Source organism: Chinchilla lanigera, unplaced genomic scaffold, assembly GCF_000276665.1.
Source record: "Chinchilla lanigera isolate Chin_1 unplaced genomic scaffold, ChiLan1.0 scaffold00100, whole genome shotgun sequence".
Classification (NCBI taxonomy): Eukaryota; Metazoa; Chordata; class Mammalia; order Rodentia; family Chinchillidae; genus Chinchilla; species Chinchilla lanigera.
In genome coordinates, this window is record NW_004955501.1 from 791262 (window position 1) to 799706 (window position 8445).

An 8445-nucleotide genomic window follows, 5' to 3' on the forward strand; every position below is an offset into this window, starting at 1 on the left:
TATTTATAAAAAAGGAACTCTAACCTCTCAAAAGACTGAAATCCAGACTGTACGCATTGAGAATTTATTAAAAGTAAGTCAATCAGGGCTCATAAAATTAAAAAATTCTATAATGAACACATTTTTATCTTTAAAAAGTAGTAATTTGTAGATCTGACTCTGACACAGAAAACATGACAGTGAGCAAGTCAGTATCTCCAGTCCTCAATGGTTCCTAATAAAAATGGCAAGGACAAACTAAAGATTGTCTGAAGGGCCCAGTGTGTAGGCACATGGCTGTAATCCCAACACTTCAAGCCCAGCCTGGGCAATTTAGCAAGACCTTGTCTAAAAATGGAGGCAGGGGGTGCTGGGTGCCTTCTAAGTGAAAAAGCCCTGGATTTAATCCCCAGTTGTGAAGAAATAAACAAACAAATAAATAAGCCTGAAGGTTTTCTAGGTAAAGAATCCATAATTTATAGTCATACAAAGGGGATACTTTCTTTCATAACAGAAAAATCAGAGCACAGTGAGATTAAAAATAATATGAAGGGAGGCCTTTACTTTTACTGTAATGAAATTTCTAATGTGATAATATATTCTGGTAGTTCTTGTACACTATTAACAGTTGCTATAGACATGGTTTGGAGGTCATAAATACCAAAAACAATTTTGTTCTCATCCTTCTAAATCAAGTACTATGACTGTATCTTTTTAAAGTATGGTTCAAATTATAAACAGCTATGTGCATCTAGATGACCTTTAAAATTCATTCTGTTAAAAATTCTCTTTATTCTTCAAAGTGGAGTAGAATTCTGAACTGAAGGGAAAAAAGAGATCTAAGTACAGTGAATGAGCTAATGACCTATGGTACAAAATATCATAATCTGGAAGTCCAAGGAGAACCATCTCTGGAGAACATGTATGGAGTGCGGGGTGGTGGGGAGTTCTACAAAGACTGAGATATTCTCTGGGTTCATGAGGTTCATTCAAATGCCTTCAAAGATAAGATGGCCTATGAAATCCACTAAGACTCATTCAAATGCTTATTTCTTAATCCTGACATAACAAAATAAGGTTACTCAGAAACAGGTGTGCCACTCTCCTGGACTACAACAATACTTTTAAGTTATTATTCAATACTTTAAGTTATTATTGCAATTATGTATTAACTTAGGAGACCTTGGTCCATCTTTCATGGTAAACCTCAAAAGCAGTACTGTCCAGCCAGGCCAGCTAATTCCCGATAAAAACAGCCTTTCTTGCTTCAGACACTTAAGAGGCAAGAAATACCTTTGCATTGGAGCTATCCATGGTGCTTGACACAGACTCAGTCAAATCTTCCAATAGTTGCTACATTGGCTTTCCTGTTCTAAAACCCCCAGGCTCTATCTGATCTATGATCCACACCGTGGCCTGTGACAATCACAGCAACATCATGGGCCACTTCTACTTGGCCTGTTCCCAGAACCACAAAAGGTTTACTTTTTCATACCTAGGATTTCCAGCTACTGCTCCACACCCTAGGCCCACTATGCCATCTGCTTACACAAAGGTCTCTCTGTGGGTATAGTACACCTTGTGAAACATCACTGGCATTCTCTGAGCAAAAAAATGAAGCTGTTCAGAACCAAGTCCCACACATTATACCTTACATAAGTTTTAAAACATTATTGTTATAATCTTTGTCATTGCAAAATACTTTAAAATGACCTGTAAATTTTGCTGTTTATGTTTTGATAACTGATACTGAGAGAAATAAAAACATTAACTCAGGGCTAATGTGTGGGTTTCAGGGAGTCCACAAGCCCCCTTGAAATTATACAACTCTCTAGCCATATGTATGTTTTTTCTGGTGAAGCAGGTATGGGAATAATTATCCTTAAAGGGGTAAGAACCAATGATGAGCATGCTGAGAACTCCTAATGATTACCAATAATGACATATAAGCACTCATATATCCAACTGCCTACCGGACACCTCTAAATGGGTATCTGGAACACTTCAAACTTGGCATGCCCAAAGCAAAACCTTTTTTTTTTTTTGGCCTTACTCCTCTACCATGTTCCTCTCCTAATCATCACCATCTCGGTAGATGATATCACATGGTTGAAAAGGTAAAACTTCTGTGAGCTATGCTTAATTGTGACCATCATGGCTCTCTCCTTTTTCTTGTACTCTTAATCACTCACTATTCAGATTTTTGGTAGCCTAATACTGTTTTCAACCCCTCTCCCTGCACTAAGGCAGGAGAGCACATATACTGTATTCTGTATCGGTTTTTGAGTGATAAAGATCTTCAAGTATTAACAAACCCTATGGGTTGGAATTCTTTCTACTATACCATTTTTAGATTTTTAATATAAAGGATAATCCTTCTTCCTCCAATACCTATATGAATATATGAGAGAATATAGGTATCCTATTTTATGGAATGAAGTCAAACCGTTTTTCTTCATCAAAATGACCAGGGGGCGTGCTACAAAACTGTTCTCAAATGAAATACATTTAAATCCTAGCTAAATAGTCCCAAGGATCACAGCACCACAACTGAGTGAAGGCAATATCCGCAAGGCAGAAAAAAATTTTGTTTTGTCAAGTAACACATGTATTTTTACCCAGAAGTAAACATGGCAGATAGAACAAGACAACTGCCAAATCAGAAAGAAAAAAGATGTAAGTCAAAATCATTGAAATCCCTGGCCGTTGGCACTAAGTATTTTAATACTTAATGAGAATACAGGTAATGGGAAGGCTAACTCTCCAGGTAAAAATGTGAAGATTCTACACTACAGTGTTTCTGATTCTTCATAGTTTGAATGATTTCTGAGCATTGGTGCCTGAATTCCAATGCCAATCTTTCCTTAAAGACACGTAAGATGTCCTGAAGCATACCATGTGCACCCCCTATTTTTCATACAATGCCATTAAAAATTAGGAAGTTCTTATTTACTAAGACTACTTTCTGACAAATGTGCTTAACTGGTACTTTGTAAACTAGTGGCAAACCAGAAAATGTTTTTCTGATTATTGTCAGTTTCCCACATAACAGAGTAAGTACATCAATACACAGCCATAGGTAAGGCCAACAAAATGCTTATAAGAACAGAATGAAATCAAAGACTACCTGGACTTGGAATAAGTTCTGATAAGTCCAATAATTGCTTGTTTAAAAAGGTACAATGGTACTGGGAAAAGAAGGTAAAGGAGGCATTAAAATCAACAAGTGCTTGAGCTGCCTACACTAGTCTACAATGTGATTCTAAAGCATTTTACTACCTAGGCTTTCTCAAACCATTATACTGAGTAGGGTAAAGTGTAATTATCCTCTTAACATCTTTCAAGGATGATATATTTTTTGTTAAGTCTAATGTACCAATTTTTTAAAAAAATAAGGCCTGGAGAACATGTATGGAGTTCTCCAAGCCCAAGATTCTGTGGATATAATGCTCTTTCATTCCAAGAGTTTTATTTTATGTTTTATAATAAAAGCAATAATTAGTTACCTTTTTTATAAGGTATGAAGTTTAGATCAGTAATTTTTTAGGGGATGGGGCCAGATGTATAGCTCATCAGCACAGTACCTGCCTGGCAAGCACAAGGTCCTGAGTCTGATTTAATACCCCTTACCAAAAAAAAAGAATTTTTTTGGCAAGTGGGGTAATACGAATTGAAACCAGGAACTTGCTCTACAACTGAATTAGACCCTGGGCCCCAAGGGTCATTTTTAAGGGGAGGAGACCTGGAAGAAATACTTGCAAACACTTATTTGATGAAATTTATATCTAAATTTATATCTAAAACATAAAGAACTTTCAGAGTTTAACAAACAAAAAAGCAAACCATCTAATTAGAAAATGGGCAAAAAGACATGAAAAAACATTTCAGCAGAGGTTATATGGATGGTAAATATGTAATGAAAAGATTTTCTACATTACAAATCATTAGGGAAATAAATGCAAATTAAGATCACAATGAAATATCACTACATATTAGAACAGCTAAAATAAAAATTAAGATCAATATTAAATGCTGGTGAGGATGCAGAGAAACTGGATCTTTCATACATTAATAGTAAGAATATTAGCTGGAAAAGTTTGTTAGTTTCTTTTAAAACTAAACATACTTTTACCATTTGACCCAGCAACTGCAACTCTTAAGCATTTATCTCAGACATATCAAATCATGTCCACACTATGGACTGTTCACAGGAGGTGTTAACAGCCCAAAATTGGAAACAACCAAAATGCCCAACAGGTACCTGATCAAACAAACTGGCACATCCATACTATGGGATACTACTTAAAAGGAAAAGGAACAAACTATTGATATATGCAACAACTTGGATGGAACTCAAAAGCATTATGCTGAGTGACAAATCCAATCTCAAAAAGTCACACACTATACGATTCCATTTATGTAACATTACAGAAAATAACAAAATTATAAAGGTGGAGAACAGATTAGTAGTTTCTAGGGGTCATGAACAGGGTTGGGTTCTAGGGGGTGAGGTCACTGTGATTATAGACAGCACAAGAGAGATCCTTGTGATGGAGTAGTTAGTTTCATATCCTGACAGCAGTAGTGGTTACACGAATATACATTTGTGATAAAATGATACAGAAATATGTACACGGTTACATCAATTTCTTGGTTCTGATACTGTACTGTAATTATATACGATGCAACCAATGAGGGAACCTGAGTGAAGTACACACAAGGACCTTGCTGTACTGCCTTTTCAACTCCTAAGAATCTACACTTACTTAAAAAAAAAGTATTTTAAAATTTAATCAGCCGGGGGCATAGCTCGGCAGCACAGTGCCTTCCTGGCAAGCACAAGGTCCTGAGTTCAATTCCCAGTACCAAAAAAATAAAATAAAATTTAATCAACATTAAACAATACAAAAGTTGGAAAAACATGGGACAAATTTCTAAATATGTTGAAAAAGGTGAGGTTGTACTGCTATATGCAAACCAAAGAGGAACAAGGATGATCATGGTGCTACCCAAAAAGACAGCTGAAAAACTTGTACAACTCCCACAACAGTTTGGTCAAATATTACTGATTACCTTGTATATGCAAGATATGGTGTTATAAGAAATAAGGGAACTAAAAGCAAGAAAGGTCAAGTACTTACCTCTGAATTAATTTAATCTCTAAGAAGACAGGGCAGAATAATTATTAAAGGGTTCAGGGCCTATGCAAAAGCAGTCCCCTTTGGTTGGAATGTTCTGACATTTTTTTGTCTAGTTAGTTCTTCCACATCTTGAACTCTCAGCTCAGTGTCACTTCTTCAGGGAAACTCTCTAGCTCTTCTCATTTTAGATTAGTTTTCTCTATTATGTGTTTGAACAACATTCTGTATTTTTTCAGTCATAATATTAATCAATCACAAACAATCATGTGATCATTTGATACTTATTTTCCCCACTAGGGTGAAATCTCCAAAAGGACATAGACAAGCCTGCATTGCTCAGCACTGTATTCCCAAACCAAATGACAGCTCAAAATATATTACATAAATAAATCCATGTAAAGTTATAATTCATATGTATGAAGAAGCAGACAGTAAGTAACTAGAGTTTGAAAGAACTCAACTAAGAATTTAGACCTGAGAGAAGCCAGTTTATACAGGATAGAGGATTCATGTAGAGGATAAAAAAATCTTAAATCCAAAGCTAAATACAAACTTCAGCCCTTCAACAATAGGAATGCACTGAAGAATTGAAAGACAGGAATGGCTGTTCAACTGTTCTTTAGAAAAATTGATGTGGGAATAGAGTTGAAATGAGAAAGACACTAGAGGCAATGAAAATAATTAAGGCCAGATATGGTGGCACACACCTATAATTGCACATACAGTACTCAAGAGGCTAAGGCAGGAGAATCACTTGAGCAACACAGTGAAAGTTCATCTCTAAATAAATAAATAATTTAAAAGACGCTATGGTAATGCAGGCACAAAAACAGTAAAGTCCAGAATAAGTGTGGCCACTGGAACAGAAAGATATGAGAAATACTAAGAATAAAGAAGCAACAGAGCTTAACAACTGATTAGATATGGAAGCATTAAAAGTGGAAGAGTCAAAGATGATTCAGGAGGTTTAACAGTACAAGACAGTATCATTAACAGAAATTGGGAAGTCATGACTAAGACCTGTTAGGAGAAGGTAATTTCTGGAAGTGATGGGTGACAGTCACACTATTTAATGTATGAGACTGGATGTAGAAGAAAAATCAAGACAGGCATTGTAGATGTGGGAACTGAACCATTAGCATGATGAAAGTAAATAAGGTTTCAAGGGAGAAGGCGTAATGGGCCTTAGATGGGATCATTTAAAACAGTTTGGGGAGGGGCTGGGGATTTAGCTCAGCGGCACAGCGCCTGCCTGGCAAGTGCAAGGTCGTGAGTTAGATTCCCGGTAGGGGGGGGGGGAATAAAAATAAAAAAAATAAATAAAACAGTTTGATTTCCCCATTGGTCCACTTACATTCATAAAACTCTAGAGTATATGGTACCTCAGTTCACGACCTTAATTTGTTCCATGACTTTGGTCGCAGAATTTGTTCCACTGGTGAAATGAATTCTGCAACCAAAACTGTAGAAAGAATTAAATTCGTGAACCGAGGTACCACTGTAATTCAGACTATGAGTTCCTTGAGAGCATTTCTGATATCTTTGCATTCCCTACAGTACACAAAACAGGGTTTTGTCCGTATCTGGTGCACAGTAAGTCTCTTTTTTAAAGAAATCAACCATTCAAGATAGTTTCTGATTAATATAAAAAGTGGTGCCCTAGGTAATAGCTGGAAAGGTACAAACTTCACTTCAAATTAGTAATATTAGTGAGTTCAGACAGTTTAAATCATTTGCCAAAGCTCTGATTTCCCAAGGCTCAAGACTGAAGAATTCACAAAGCTAGACTTTGGAACTGTGGAAACCTACCAGAAAAAAAAAGCCCCCAATGAGGGTAGGACCAAAACATATTTTAACTAGCAGTAGAAATACTCTTCACGTGGTTTTAATTTTTGGTTTTTGAGACAGGGTCTCATTATGTAGTTCAGGCTGGCCTTGAACTCAGTATGTAGCCTGGGGTGGCCTCAAGCTCACAGTGAGCTTCCTGCCTCAGCCTTCTCAGTGTTGGGAGTAAAAGTATGCACCACCACGCCCGGCTTCAAGTGTTTTTTTTTTTTCCTTAATAAGAAAAAACAAAATTATTTACTAGGGAAGTGAAACAGATGAAAAATTTGAACTGTATGTATACACTAGGCAGGTTGATAATGTACAAGAAGTAAGGAGGTTTCAGGTGAACTGAAGGATAACTGAAGTCTAAGTGACATAATTAAAAGGGAACTGTGAACAATTGAGACACATTCAAAAGTAACAGGCCTGCTGTCACAAAGCATTCATCAGTATTACAGTCAAGGTGGCGTAAGGGGATACTATGTTTCAATATTTAGGCGAATAGTACTTCGCCAGCTGCATTTTAAAAATGCGAAAAAGGACTGCTAAAATGGACCAGGGGGCTGGTCCTTCCTTATTCACGGCCTCCCCAATCATTTTACTATCAACCAAGGCTTTTCAAGGCTGCAGTCGGCTACATGGCTCTAATCTTGAATCAAGCAATGTTCTATGTGTTTTCCGACAGTTGAGCGTGTTTGCGGGAGAAGTCAGGGAAAGAAATCGGTTGCAGTTACAGGACTCCAAGAACCTGACATGACATCTGTAATTCAACAACCCTCTCAGCAAGACTGGCTTCCACATGTCTAAAAGATGGTTAACCGGTCTTTGCCTGTTTATTTCCAACTAACAAATGAACCATTTGGTAAACTGATCATTCCCAGGGCTGGACAGTTCAAATCTGTTGTAAAAATCGCTTCGAAGTTACTTCCCAGTAACTCTCACTGCCGGTCCTGTTCTTGTAAGGGGAACACAACAATACACGAACGACGTCGTGGTATTTTAACTTTAACGACAGCAACAACAACAGACCAGGCATTACTTGTTGGCATAGCAATACGTTCCCTTCTCTCCACAGAGCTGACCCCCCTAACTTGCTTCAGCGTTTTACTCTCTTTAAAGAAAAAGAGGAAAACCAGGCATAGGGTTCATGTCTCCTTTAGACTCAGCCACCGCCTCCTGGGCAGAACGCAGAAAGCGGGTTTAAATAACCACACACACTAGCAAGAGTTGCAGCTGGTCTGAAACCCCATCGCCAAGAAGCAAGCACGCCGGCCGGTGCCCAGGTGCTGGGACGCCAGGGAAGACACGCAGACCTGGCCAGGCGGCGCCGAGGCCACGGGAGCCAGGCAGCCTGCTCCCCGTCTTGCCAAAGCCCGGGGCTGCGTGAAAGCTGCTTCCCCGGCGGGCGGCGGGTCTGGAACCTCTCGGGACGGAGCGCTCGGCCCCGGAGAAGCGTTCCCGCTGAAATCGGCCGCGGAGAGACGCCCGGCCAAGCCCA

At 38.3% G+C, this 8445-nt stretch overlaps 1 protein-coding gene across 3 annotated transcripts in view; it reads right to left on the reverse strand.

Annotated features, from left to right (window-relative positions):
- The window catches only part of Armc8 (armadillo repeat containing 8), a 94918-nt gene that overhangs the window by 85295 nt on the left and 1178 nt on the right, over window positions 1-8445 (reverse strand). The window lies entirely within an intron of this gene.